Raw genomic sequence first — 15087 nt, forward strand, 5'->3', positions numbered from 1 at the left:
TTTACAGATGTGGGAGACTGAGCGATTCCCTCAGTCTCCCCAGAAGACCGTGATGTGCTCCAGGCCTGCACCTTGGAGCACTGTTCTGAGGGTTGAGGGCAGAGGGCGAAGTCTCAGTGCAGAGAGGGTTTGACAGTTCCCTTACTGAAGCCAGTGGTTATGGTCCCTCATTGTAGTTGCAGCTGGATGGCTGAGGGGTTTGGGCTAATTTTATATTTTCTGCTCTGCACTATATAATTCATAGTAGCAGAATACTATCTTTTAATTCACAATTTATCCCATTTCAAGTACAGTGCCTAGTGTGAATCAGTTTCTCAACTTGGGTTATATTTGTGTGTGGTGCGGGAGAGAAGAAGCGGGGTTGAGGAGAGACTGCACACTTTCTGTTAGTGGAAGCTTCTCTTTTTTCTTCTCTTTCTCACTTTACATTTATATCTCCATAAATTCTTCTCTGTTTGTGTGGATGCCTAGGATATTGTGTGGGTGCTCAGCCCCTGGGAGGTAGATGTGAGTCCAGATGCTTGTTTGCTGGTTCATATCATTCCTAGAGTCCATCTGCTATAGGTGTTTACTGTGTTTCTAGACTAGTCAACAATCCAGAATTCAGTTCCTGTCTCCAAAGAAATAAAAGGGGGGCCATTTACACATTTGACAAGGTAATAACTAATACTGGACAAATAAGATGATGATTTCTCTCACTGAATGTTGGCTGCATTTTATTCGTGTTTAAAATTTGTGATTCTCTAAACTGTGGGTCAAAGTTGAGGATAGTGAACACCTGTAGAGGAAGGAATTTTTCAGGTCTACACTTAGAATCTGCAGTTCTTCTGTTCAGAGGCAATGGCATTACAAAGGAACAGAAGTTCCTGAGGATTTTCCTAAGCAGAGAATATCATCTGGGAGGCCACACTGACAGTTTCTCAGTGTCTCAGGGGTCTGGCCAGTGTCTTTGTGCTTCCAGTTGGCTAAGGAGTTTCACATGAAGGAAAAATGATGTGGAGTTTTCTGTAGAAAATTTCTGTGAAAGGTCTCTGTGTCAGTCCCTGTGGGGATTCTGAGGTGCCTGTGTGATATCTATGTATGGGTCTTTTAAAATCTGTGTAAAGTCTGTATGAGGTCTCTGTGTGAGGAGGACACTCCATGTGGTCAATGTGTTTGTGTGAGATGTCTCTGTACTATCTGTGGGTGGTCTCTATGAGAAATCTGTAGGACATCTCTGTGGAGATCTTTCCCCTTGGTCTGGAACTCTGTGGGAGTTCTATGTGAGAGATCACTGCATGAGGACCACGTGGCAGTGAAATGTTGTTGTCGGAGACTCTGTGTCTCTGAGGTCTCTCTGAGGTCTCTGTTGGTACAAATCTTTCAGAGGTCCCTCTGGGAAGTCTGTCAAGGGTTCTGGGAGATCTGTGAGGACCCTGAAGTTGGTGTTATATCTGAGGGAATTCCTTGTGTTACTGTGACTGCTGCGTTAGAAGCTCTGTAGTGGATTCTGTGGCCATCTTTAGGTTGGGTCTGTGAATGTCTGTGTGCCAGGGGGGTCTTACTTGTGTCTGACAGAGGATTCTGTTACATCTCTGTGTGGGGGTCTCACTGTGGGTCTCTGGGATGTCTCCTGGCTGTTGGAATTACTGCCCTTCATAGATGACAAAGCAGACAGAAGCAGAGGGAAACAGGACTTCCTTTCTCATGACTCTGGCTGTCCATCAATTTCACTATCTGTGGCATTATCCCTCACAATACCTGGGGTCCACATCCAGGTCCTCTTCCCAGAGAACCTGCCCCTCTGTGCTTTGAGAGGGCCCAGCAGGGCCAGATTCAAGGCTCTGACTCTGTTCTATCCCATTTGGTGCCTGGGTCTGTTCCTGATCCTAGGCCTATTCTGAGGTCTGCTGTTTTCAAATAAGGGACAGGACCTGGCTCAGGGTGGGCCTGTAGGGCCTGTTCTCACACTGGGAAGGACTGCCTGGCTTTACATATGGAGTACATTCAGACATTAGAGCAGGACCATGCCTCTGTCATCTGCCTTGGTGGCACTTCATGGTACAGGACTCCCCATCACTTAACAGGGCAGAGGGCCCATGAGTGGTGCTGCTGCCTTCCCCAGGTGGGCCATAGCATCAAACATTCTGCAGACATGGCTTCTCTTATTTGTCCTGCCTGCTTTCCCATGTGGAGAGGTTGCAGGAAGAAGAAGCCTGTGTTGGAAGCAGAGTGAGGTCAGGGAAGTCTGCTGGTTGCCCCCACCCAGCTTACTCCTACGTTTTGGACAAGTCACTGCCATGATATGACAAGTTCTAACTGAATCACTTTTTCTTCTCTAGTCTCTGGAAAAGCAATTTCTGGAAGCCTAGAGAATCTTGATTCCAGGCCACTCCTTTTGGACTTTTTAGGTCCCTGCTTTTTCACTGCAGAAGAAGTGCTAGGGCCATGTCTAAAGGTCACCAAACTGGGAGTCACAGCTAGAGTTCCTTAGTCCTGGCTACTCCGATTGATTAACTCATCCCTTCTATAATTAAAGAGGCAAAGACATGCAGTCCTACTCAGTATGATGCCAGGAAATGAATCTTCCTTACCAAATGGTTTGCTTTCTCTCCAGTCTGTATCATTGCTAAAGGGGCTTCTCCGGGTCTGTGGTCTGGGAGCTAGAGAGGGTGCATGGGGTTGAGGCCAGAGTGAGTCCACAATTTCCAGTCTCTCAGGTTGGTGGCTGGTAATAGGAGTGCAGAGGCTTCCCATACACCACACCATTTGTGATATCCCCATGTTATTCTCTTTCTTTGGCTCCATTTTATCCTCCACATCCCATTCTCTGCCCACTCTTCCCCAATGTCAGATGGTTAGTGCATACATATTTGTGCCAACTGGGGGTTGGGGGGTTCAGAGATAGCAAGTTTCATGTGACACAGCCCTTAGCAGCCAACTTGCTGTTCCCACCCAGACACATACAGATCTATTTTCATTATGGGCACTGCTTTAGAGAGTGAGGAAGGCAGGAGCAGAAGTAGGTGACATGGCTACTGCATGCAGCCTGAAGAAAAGGAGCTGGAAAGGCCCATCTCTATGTTAACCTCCATAAGGCAGGGGTTCACAGGGCAGTTTTCCTGTGTTTCCCACCAAGACATCCAGCAGCAGGGACTCTCTGGCCACCTCTGAATTCAGGGCCAGGAAAGTATAACTTTCCTGGACATGGGAAGCTACTAAGTTTCATGGTATCCTTGTACCCCAATCCATATAGCTTCACAAAGATCAGGATTGAGGGAAAGGCTGATTCAGACCTTGGGGTGGGTTTCTCGTGGGGTTGCCCCACTCTTGATGAGTCCCTAAGGCATTCTCTTATTTCTAATGATCAAGTCATGAATTCTTAAGTTGTAATGAGAGGATTGATCTGGCATAAGGGTGGGTACTCTTGCCACTGTCACCTCCCCGCATGTCCACTTCCTTCTAGAATTCAGAGTAATGAAGAACAGACATGACCTCCTTCCCTAGACCCAGCAAGACACAGACAAAAGCCTCTATGATTAAAAAAAAGCAGTATTATTAAGCCATTGTTACCTCATTAAGAAGAAACCATTATCAAACAGGTTGGGCTCACATGAGGAAAGTTTTTCTCAGTATGGTCTGAATTGTGGGAAAAACTTTTTCCCAGCAGGATAGGAGTGGGAAGCATGTTGATGCTGACGAGACAACAAACATCTCTGAAGAGCACAGTGCCTTGGATAGTGCACACTGTGGCCCGAGATACCTACCACCCTGGGTCCTCTGCTGGCAGGGGCTGGGCAGATGTGCAGACTCCTTGAGCAGCATGGCTGGATTGTTATCCTGGTTTCTGATCCACCTGATTGAAAGATGGCTGTGGCCCCTGGGGCTGGCCTGGTGACCAGGAGCCATAGCTTTCATCCCTCTCCTTTGCTCCAGGGAGGAGGAACCCCTGGAATAATGGGATTGCCTACCCACAGGGGTCTGTGGTTTTTCTTTCACCATGTTTTTCTTGTGGAAAGAAAAATTATGATGAAACCTCATTTTCTGCTCTATGATCCATCCAACAGTGGTCATGAGTGCCTGGGCTTCTGATGCCCCCTTATCTGTAAGCTGTTGGCTTGTGACTGACCTTTGGCTTTGGGTAGTAGTTGATGGGGTCATGATTTTGGGTAGGGAGTTTGCCTGCCTTTTGCCTTTACTGGGGAAAATATTCTGCAGAAAGTTCTTTATTCTGTCCCCAAAGTTCCTCTTTGAAGGATCCTGGGAGGAATTGTCCCCCACAGTGTCTCCAACCTCCATGACTGGGGCAGAGCAGCCCTGAAAGCCTTTCTTCCTCTACTTCTGACCTGGGCCTCACTCTGTCCTCCCTCTTGGCAGTTGGCCTTAACTTATTTCTCCTGCTCTTTCCTGAATCCTGGAGTTCAGGGATCTTAGGATCCTGTAGGTCTTCGCTGCTGTCTTCACTGGTCAAGAGTCTGTACAGCCCCCCCGAGAAGTTGATGAACTGCTACTGGACATGCTTCGGGAGCTGGACCATCTCTCCTAGGAAGCTAGGATGTCTGTAGCCAGGAGCACCTCAGGGGCACAGTCCTGATGAAACATGTCAGTGGCACAGTCTTGCAGGATGACACCTGGAGCCAGTTCTTGAGGCTGGTTCTCTGGCTCAGTCTGTGCTTTCAGGCATGAGTAGTATCCTTGGCCCTGGGAAATAGAACTTATAGGAGGGTATTACTGATCCTCTGAGATTCTAAATTCCCCAGATTGATATGAACATTTGGGAAGTTTGATGTCTTTCTGATTTCATTGGTGATTCCCCAGTTAGAAGACTCCTCCTCCTCATCCTCTATTTCTCTGACTTCTTCAGCCTTTAAAAATTGGTGTTCTACCTGAAGTGATGACATGCTGTGGCATGAGACTTGTAAGCTCACACCTCCACTCCCCAGGGACTCATGTCTGCCCATTTCTAGGCTTGGACTTGGTTCCAGGCTGTCTCTTACAGATCCCAGGACAGTACCATTGTGCCAGGTTCTGCCCATGAGAATGTAAGTGTGGGGCTGAGAGGGCAAGCTGCCCTCTTCTGTAGTTGAAGGAGCATCTGAGAGCCCACAGTTGTCACTAGATAGAGTTCTGCTCAGGGACTCAAATGGTGGGAACTGAAGTTTGTGCTACCTCCTTCAGTTCTGGACCTTTCTGGGTGGTTTTTCCCATCATGGGCAATGGAGTCAGCCTTGGTGTCACAGGAGGATGAGGAGGGAAGGGCAGGCTGTGGATGTGGTGAAGCTTCAGAGTTTTTCATCTTCAAGACATTTATGTGCTTAAGGACCCTGAGGGGTAGGTCCCACCTGTGCCTCACTCTTAGACTTGTAGCATCTGCCTCCAGCACATGCTGAGTGCCAGCATCAAGGAGGGAGATTTCCTGGGAGGTGTTCCTGAAGGCTTCCCCACCTTTTAAGGATGGTCCATCCCATTACCTTGTGGGGGTTTGAATTTCCAGGCGGGGCAGAGACATGATATTTGCCCAGCCCGGAATGCCAAACACGAAGGAATCATTCCTTCTTGAATTATCTCTGGCCTCTCTGAACCAGTTTCTTGTATAGGAGGGCTTCTGTTGTCTGGAATCACTGAGTTACAGGAAGACCCACAATTGTCCTTTGCCTGATCTGTCCTTGGGATGTTGTCCCAGGACTCGTTCAGATTCAGAAGTGGGTAGATATTGGGAGGCAGTCTGTACTGGTGTAGCATAAACCTTCTGAAGGTGTTGCTCCTGTTTCTCCTGAAGCTCAAGGCTGAAGAAATCCCCTGGGGGCTTGTTGATGGGCTTGTGATCACAGGAGGCCCAGTTCTCAGTAGTGGCTTTCTGAGACTTCTGGACCAAATAAGGTAAAGCCTCTCTACTTTCTTCTTGTATTCTTAAAATGTGGTATTCCAGGTGTTGAAGAGCAGAAGGAGAAAGCAGCTGGGTCTCCTCTTGGCTTGTGGGGCATGGAAATCCACATGTGATATTCAGTGGAACATGGCATTGCAAACTTGGGAGAGATGATAGGAAATGGGCCTGATGGTGGATCTGAGCCAGTGGTGGGGACTGGGAGCAAGACAAGGTTGGAGTCACAGGCTGAAATTGAATAAGAGGGTGGAGAAACTGGGAGGAAAAGAGTGGCCCAGGTGCAGCCTGCACCTGCCCTGGAATGTAATCAAGCATTTCATTGAATGCAATGGAGGAAAAGTCTGCTGAGGGCCCAGACATTCTGACAGTAGCCACCAGGGACTTGCTATGCAGAATGGGGAGGCCTCAAAAGAGTTGGCTGCATGTCTGCTGTAAATGGTTCCCCCAGGATCTTGGTGTAAAAGAGCTGCTGAGGAACTGTAAGCATCTCTAGCTTGCCTTTTATGTTCCAGAAGTATTGTGGGATGGTGGTGTCCTACTCCCTGCCAGGGACTGTACTGTGCTTCCCGGAAAATTCAGGGAGTAGACTGGTTCATCTTTTGTCTTCACATTACAAATTTTCCTTCCTGCTCTCTTCCTGATTGATATCTCTATCAGTTTCTGGACACCAGGGTTAATGAAAGAGGTCCCTTCAGCCTCTACTTGCGAGAGTGGGTGGTTTGCCCAGAGTGAGTCCTCTGGTGAGTAGGAAGCATGATCTCTCTTGGATTCACTGTGTGGGGAGCGGGAGAGGCCACAGACTTTGGCAGTCATCTGCCACTAAGAGAGGGATGAGATGAGACAGGTGGAGAGAATATGGCCTGAGACTGCTAGGAAAGGAGATGGCAATGGGACAGGAGAAGGCAATGGCACGAGAGATGGCGATTAGACAGGAGAATTCAACCAATAGTTGTTGGGTGGAGATAGCTCTGTGGCTTGGTTCCCAGTGAGAGTATCATTGAGTCACACTGAGGAGTCAGGCTGGGGTCTGGCAGAAATACACAATGGGCCATGGAATCAGGAGGGATGAGATGGGGGAGAGGAAAGTCCACATGGCTGAGGTGAACATTGTTCTAGTGGAATCACAGACTCTGGTGACTGAGAGGCACTCAGGGTTGAGTGTGACTGAACAGAAACTGAGGAAGTCATTAGGTCTGCTGAAGGAAGTGGAGGCCAGGAACAAAGGGTGCTTGCTCAAAGAAGTCAGGGAAGCCAAAGGAAGAAGGCAGTGGCCAAATCATCCTCCCCAGGCAGTACGTGATTGGTGGACTCCAGCTGACTCTGTTTGCACATCTCATCTGGGTCATCTCCTTTTAAGAGCTGGTGAAAGCTGCTGCCATGATGGAGCTTCCCTAGGTGGCTGGAAGAGAGAGAGGCTCAGGCTGTAGCCAGGAGCAGATGAGGCCAGGAGGTATAGGAAGTGGGGCAGGGGTGGGCACCTGTGGTCATGGCCCCTCGCTACCCCACACCCTGAGTTTTCAAAGCCCTTGTTCTCCCATATGTCAGAGCTTTAGTCAGATCCTGCCCCAACCAAGGCTGCCCCCTACCCCATGAGAGCTCTGTGTTGTTGGATCTTATCACAGGCAACAGTAGGAAGGACACAGGGACTAGTGGAAAGGACTCACCTTTTTAGAAGTGAAAGCAAATCTTCAGTCTCTTCCACTTTCTTCCAGCAATCACTATAACCTGAAAATGGAGGCTGGGTTATTGTGGAGAAGGAAGGGTGAGTGGAGTGAGGCAGACTGGAAGAGGAGACTCTGGAGGGCCGGTGCCAGTGTTCAAGGCCACATGACAGGTGACAGGGATAGTAAGGCATATGCAGGGGCAGCACTTTTTCATTAACTTAAACTTCCACTATCTCCTGTTGTACTCCCTATGGGGAGAAAGTTTGGGCCATCTCAGAGATGAATCAGCCTTGGGGACATGAGAGCCTGTTCACATTTTGTCCAGGAAGTCCTACCACCATATCCAAATGAAGTTGAGGGGACAAATGGCAGTCAGTGTAGATAATATATCTGTCCCATCTGGAACATGGGGGCTTGTTGGAAAGGAAAGGAAATCAAATGGTCTTTCTCCCTCTTCTTCCCATGTTCATTTCCAGTGTTCCTCCACCTGTTGCTAAGGTAACCTGCCCCAGGAATTGTTCTTCCCTGCAGGGAGTTGTAGAAGTTGTCAATTGATGCCTCCTGGGCTGCTGCCTTCCTGCCTGGATCACTCCACCATTGAGTCTACCTCTGGGTCATGTATGCGGGATTGGAGAGGAGAGGCAAGATAAGGGGAGAAGGAAGTCATGAGAACAGAGGAATTCTAAAATATAAAATGAACAGGAACCCCACTTGTTTGTATACGCAGGTCTGGGACCCCTATTCTGCAGAGAAGTCTAAATAAAACTTGCTTTCTATGCCTGCCTTGGCATTTCTTGAGTGTTCAGCTTTCACCCATAGGAAAACAACTAGGCCATGATGGATTCTCCTCACTGGCAGGATCACAGACAGCATGGCTCTGATACTACCCATACCACCTTACTGGACATCACCCACTCCTGGCCCACTGTAGCTTCATTCTGGGCACAGAACTTGAGAAGTGTCTCTGATTTGATGATTTCCTTCCCAGGATCCTCCCTCTCAGGTCTGTACAAGTGACTTCCTCTGGAACGTGGCTCTGGTATCTTGGGAACAGGGGACAGCAAATCACCTCTGGAGTGGAAGGGCAAGGCCTTACCTTTCAAAATGCCACTCTTCTTCCTGTTCTTGCTTTGTCCCTTCTTCACCTTTGAGTGCTGGCAAACAAGAAAGAAAAAGAGACTAGGGCCTAGTTTTCCCTTCTGTTCTCCTAGACCAGCTGCAAACACTCCATGTTTCTGAGCAGCTTAACTTTCTACAGTTAGCTAGTAGAGACCCTTTTATTCAGAGACATTTTAAAAATGGCAATATTCTTTATTTTTCTTATTTGGAAAACGCAAAAAGGGTTTTCCATATAAACTACCCCATGCATGTCCTCAGTCACTGATCCTTGGCTCAGGAACAGACTCATTTCTTCTTAGCTGCCAGGCAGGATTGTGCTCCCTGAGGCCAGAGGTGTCTCCAGCCATGATGGAGTCCCTCAGGGCTCGGCACAGCCTTCATATGAACCCAACACGGAGGAAAGCCTTGCTCCACAGACACCCTCCAGGAGAAGATGACAGATGGAGCAGTGCTCAGGGCCTGAACTTCTCCAGAGGTTCCCAGCTCTCTCAGGAGTGCAAACCTCAACCACTGAGTCATAGTGTGTGCTACACTCTGGGACCTGCAGCTCACCACATGGATGGTCTGAGAGCTTCAGATAGGAGAAGCCTTAGTGCACACTCTCTCCCTGCCCTGGCCTGCCTGTCCCAGAGTGATGCTCTGTTCTGTCCTGAGAATTTTTTTTAACTGTTCCTACTTATTTTTAAAAAAATCAAAAGAGTAGACAAAAGAGAATGTGGCTTTTCTGAGGTTTTTCTTACCTTCCTGAGTTTTCCCTTTTTCCTTGGTGGTGGGAAGAATGGATTACCCTGCAGGGCAATAAGAGGAGAAAGAGCCCCAGTCCACACACTGGGCAAAGGATCATATCCATTGCCCAGGTGGTGAAGCTGGAGTTCAGCCATGTGGCACTAACGCTATTCAGAGGAAAGAGGATATTCCATCATCTAAATCGCACTGTTCTGTTTGGACAAATGAGTCCTGAGAGTATGCTTCAGCAATGGGGAGTCTTACTCAGGCCTGTGTCACAGGGCTGTGCCCTCCAATCACAAAGGGATCCTGACAGCAGGGGAGGGACAGGAAGTGGAGGCAGCACTACACCCCTGCCTACCCTCTAGCCCAACATGTCCTCCACACTCAGCCTTATAGATCCTTCCTTCCAACTCCACCTGCTCGCCCTGCCACAGGTGACCTTGTTTCTGCCTAGTACGCAGACATGACCTGCTTCTTTGTAGATCTGTTTAGCTCAATAGATATCACACTTTTGGAAAATTGGATCATTTCTGTAATTGCTATTTCACAGGGAACGTTACTCTCAGGTTCCCGCTCTCTGCAGCCAGCTTCCCACACAATAGTTCCTTGCCTTGCATCAACTCAGACACAGAACTGAGATCTTTTCTATACTTTTTTAGTTTTGTGAATTTTGAGTAAAAATATCTTCATGATTTTCTTCTAGTTAATTTTATTACCTTCAGCTAGAGAGTCTTGGAACAACAACAACAAATAACTAAATTAAATATACAATTATTAAAAATTCAGAAGAAGAGGTATAGAAAATGAAAAAATCCAAAGAATTTTTGGATGTTTCTAGTATATTTGATTCCAAAATCAATGTTTAATGGCGGAAAATATTTTTGAGAATTTCTGTAGAGACACAGACAGATGCACACAAACAGATGCAAAATCAAGTATTTATATGTGATATGCATACCAAATATGCATCTGTGTGATGTGTGTAGTGATGGATTTTTTTTTTTAATTTTACAAAGAGGAAGCATTGAACCCAGAGGCTCTGTGTTTTATCACATATTTGGTAGGTTTCCAGTCCTTATCTTACAAGGAGTTTTTCTTCCCCCTTCTCCCTCTTTTCTCTCTAAGTTTCTCCTTTTACGTGTGCGGTAGCCGTGTTGATGAAAATGTCCAGGTCATGCAGATGGAAGGAACTCTGCTCTATGTTGTTGTGTTGCCTCTGCCCCTTTACTGTACACAGGTTGGCTATACTGATGTGAGTCTGTTTCCAGATAATATTTGCTAGTACTTCATGCATATTTTCTTATCTTCTTTCATGACAGATTTTAGTCCATAGATTTCTTGTAATCTTTGTCTGATTTTTTTTTTTTTATTATTACATTAGTGCTAGTCTGATACAATGAGTTAGAAAGTAGCTCCTTTGTTTTTATCCTCTGGGAGAGATTTTAGAGAATTGATATAATTTATTTCTTAAATATTCACTAGGATTCACCAGGAACCTATCTTGAACTGGTGGGATGGCCTTATTGGTTCTGTGTCTTTGATAAGCTACAGTTCTATTCAGATTGAACATTTCTTTTTGTGTTAAATCTAGCATATTTGTCCTGCAAGAAATCAGTACATTTCATGTAGTATCTTGAATTTAAGAACATTGAGTTGTTTGTGGTATTCTTTTACTACTTTTTTAATGTCTGTGGAATCTGTATTGATGCCACCCTTTTAATTTCTGATCTTCCTCATTTATATCTTTTTTTTCTTGAATATATTGTCTAGAGGCTCATTGATTAAACTGATTTTAATTGACAAGTAATCACACAATCTTATAGGGCATAATGGGTCAAATGTAATGTTATGATATAGTATGTCAGGTCAATTAATATTTCCTACCCATTGCTTCACATACTTATTACCTTTTTCTAAGAAAATTTAAACCCTATTTTTAGTAATTTTGAAATACACAATATTAAATATAGTCCCCAAATTAATCAGTTTTTCTCTGAACCTGACAAGAAAAACTTAGAGGAAGAAAAGTTTATTTTGGGTTCTGCCATCTCCTTCACTGGGCCAAAGGTGAAGTGCAAGAGCATGGCAGAGGAAAGCTGTTCATCTCATGGCAGGCAAGAAATATAGAGAACCAGGTGTGGTGGTACATACCTGTAATCTCAGAGGCTCCAGAGGCTGAGGCAGGAGGGCAGAAGGATTGCAAGTTCAAAGCCAACCTCAGCAACATAGCACGGCCCTAGCAATTTAGTGAGACCTTGTGTCAAAATAAACATAAAAGGAGGATTAGGATGTAGCTCAGTGGTTATGCACCCCGGGTTCAATCTCTGGTCCAAATAAAAGGGAGTAAGGGAGGGAGGGAGGGGAGAGAGAGAGAGAGAGAGAGAGAGAGAGAGAGAGAGAGAGAGGAGAGAGAGAAAATGAATGAATATGAATATGAATGAGAATAAGAATGAATGAACGAGAACATACATTGGAGCCTGACATAATGTTTCTTGGAGGGAGAAAGGGAAGGAGGGGGGAGGGAGGGAGGGAGGGAGGGAGGAAGGGAGAGAGAGAGAGAGAGAGAGAGAGAGAGAGAGAGAGAGAGAGAGAGAAAATGAGAATGAGAACACACACTGGAGCCTGAATAATGTTTCTTAATGTTACATTATGCCCTCAAAAGACACACCTCTAATGACCTACTTTCTCCCGCCACACCCACCTGTCTACAGTTAGCACTCAGTGGTTCATTCAAATTATTAGTTCATCTAAAGGAACAGTCTACCTATAAGGTTTTACAGATCTCATAATTGAGTCTTTTCACCTCTGAATATTCTGCGTTACCTAACACATGTGATTTGGAGAGGACATCCAAACCATGATAATCACCATTCTTAAGTAGAGGACTTTATAAAAAGACTTCCTCACCCTTTGATTTTCTGCTGTTTAGTATAATATGTGTATATTTTTTATTTGTTTAGTTTTGCTTTGTATTTCCCTTGCTTGATGAGGGAAGGTGTTACTAGCCCTAGGATTAATCTCAATCTTTTAGTGAGTGTGGGCTCTTGAAAGGAGCTGCATCGGTTTCCCTCATTTTCCCCACTCTGATGGGACAAGATGTCTGGAGGCAGCTGTAGTTGGATGTTTTTCTCTCATATGGAAGAGCAGTGGGAGCTGGTGTTGAATGTGTCTTTTCTTTCAGGTGCAGGGCTAGAGCAGGCTTGAGTATGGTAGTTCCCTTATCTTGGGTCATTTAGGGTCTGGCGAAATTTCAGTAGGCTATTCTTTTGTAAAATAGTTTCTCCTAAGGTTGAAACTTCTCAAGAAGAACAGAATGCTTTGGTTGCCCTGTGAGATCTTGGTTGAGATCCTCGAGGTAAAACTCATGTAAGTATGAGGAGCCCTGGGTGACTGTGTCAGCCTTTCCACACTGAGTTTCCAGCTATTGTTCACTTCTAGTTTAGTACTGCTTCCCAAAGAAGCTTCTGCTCACAGGTTTCCACTCAAAGAAGTTAGGAATCTCTGAATGTGCCTTTCTGATTCTTTAATTTTAGGGAATAGGGAATTGTCCTGGGATCCAGTTTCTTTGACTTGTTGATTTTTCAATTTCTTATTTTTTTTAAAAAGAGAGAGGAGAGGGGGAAGAGGGAGAGAGAGAGAGAGAGAGAGAGAGAGAGAGAGAGAGAGAGAGAGAGAGAGAGAGAGAGAGAATGTATTTATTTATTTATTTTAATTCTCGGTGGACACGACATCTTTGTTTGTATGTGGTGCTGAGGATCGAACCCAGGCCGCACGCATGCCAGGCGAGCGCGCTACTGCTTGAGCCACATCCCCAGCCCCTGATTTTTCAATTTGTTTACCTTTTTTAAAATATGTTATGAGGACAGAGTGTTGATTTCTAAGATCCTTACATGATGAAGAACTCGAAAGAGGATCCCCCTAACCTGATTCGTGCATTGTTTATTCCATCTTCCACTATGGCCCTGACCATCTTAGGCACATCCGGCCCATATGAGGGAATTGTAGTAGACAGCTACACTGATGACCCCCCAGTGAATCACATCTCCCAGTAAATGCCCACACCCTGTGTGGTTCCTTGTTGCAGTGACTAAAGACTTGGCCATATGATTTGCTTTGGGAAATGGGCCTTTATTGAGTTAATGTAGGAGAGGCTAGAAAAGAGCTTACATGTTGGGCTTGCTTTCTTAGAAACTGCTTTTGTTTGTGGAAGCTCATTCTGACCCCATGGAGAATGAGTGGTCCTCAGGTCCAATTAATTACACACTCATATTGACATTACTTGTGACTCTGAAAGTTGGTAAGCTTTCTACCCTATGGGAAAGGTTTTGCTTTAAAATTTCTTGATTCTGATTTTACTTTATAAAATACCATCTGAAGTGTAGGTAGCTAGTGCTTGTATGGAATAGGAAAAAAAAAGCATCATTAAAAAGTCTAGGGGTGGGGCAGAAAAGGGAGTTCAGAGAAAATGACAATTACTATTTTTATAAAAGAAAAGAATTAACTTCTGAAACTCACTGAATGCAACCATCTTAAATACTATCAAATTAACATTAAATATTTTTTCTTGAGCTCTTTGAAAGCATATCATAATTGGGGTGTTATTGTACCAGGCCTGCCTGGGCACCCAGGCAGGTCCTCAGCTCCCCCCAGGGCCTAGGATTTTTTTAAAAAAATGTTTTCTGGGTTGACATCAAGCACCTGGGCTCCAGAGGACCCCCTGCCTCATCCTCTTGAGTGGCTACAGGTGCACCAGGACACCTGACTATGCACGTAATTTTTAATAACAATAGTGTACTCTGAGGACTTCAGCTTTGAGGCAAGACTGGATTTCATCAGGTAATTCCACAAGCAAAGATGGAGTTTCTGCTCTGACAGGTCCCACAAAGTGTGGGGCTGGAGTAGGGTCAGGAGAAGCTCCAGAGGAGGCCATGCCTGAATTAGCATATGAACCCTGGCCAACTGTCACCTGGCAGGGACAGGGTAGAGCTGCGGTGGCAGGGCCAACCAATAGGTCAGCAGTGTGCACAGCGCATGCTTTCGGCCTCAGGAGTCCTGCTCAGCATCTGTTTTAATATTTCACTGCTACTTGTGTGTGTCTTTCTACACATAGGGCTTTTTTTGGTACCAGGGTTTGAAACCCAAGGGTGCTTTACTACTGAACCATATCCCCAGGCCTTTTTATTTTTTATTTTAAGATGGGATCTCCCTAAGTAACTTAGGGCCTCCTAAGTTGCTAAGACTGGCCTCGAACTTGCAGTCTTCCTGCTTCTGCCTCTGGACTCCATAGGATTACAGGCAGGCATCATTGTGCCCATCATTGTGTCTCTGTCCATCTTATAAGTTTTCAGTCTTTTTTTTTCTTTTCTTTCTTTCTTTCTTTTTTCTTTTTATTTTTTTTGACAGTGCTGGGGATGGAACCCAGGGTCTGTGCATGCTAGGCAAGTGCTCTACCCTGAGCTAGATCCCCAGCTCTTTTATTTATTTTAAAATTTTAAATCAGGTTTTGCTAAGTTGCCCAGGCTACCCTCAAATTTTGATTCTCCCCCTTCAGCCACCTAAATTGCCTAGAGTACAGTCATGCACCATGGTGCTTGGCTAACCACTTTTGTTTTCTAATTATTTTACAGTTAACAGCACTGGGTTTTCTAGGTCTATAATTGTGTCTCTTGCAGGTGGATCTCAGAGCAGACTTGAATTCAGCCCTTTCCCTGT

At 45.6% G+C, this 15087-nt stretch overlaps 1 pseudogene across 1 annotated transcript in view; it reads left to right on the plus strand.

Annotated features, from left to right (window-relative positions):
* Positions 1–15087, plus strand: part of LOC101954973 (E3 ubiquitin-protein ligase RNF213-like) — a 154011-nt pseudogene that overhangs the window by 55104 nt on the left and 83820 nt on the right. The gene's annotated exons all lie outside the window — the stretch shown is intronic.

Source organism: Ictidomys tridecemlineatus, chromosome 13 (assembly GCF_052094955.1).
Source record: "Ictidomys tridecemlineatus isolate mIctTri1 chromosome 13, mIctTri1.hap1, whole genome shotgun sequence".
Taxonomy (NCBI): Eukaryota; Metazoa; Chordata; class Mammalia; order Rodentia; family Sciuridae; genus Ictidomys; species Ictidomys tridecemlineatus.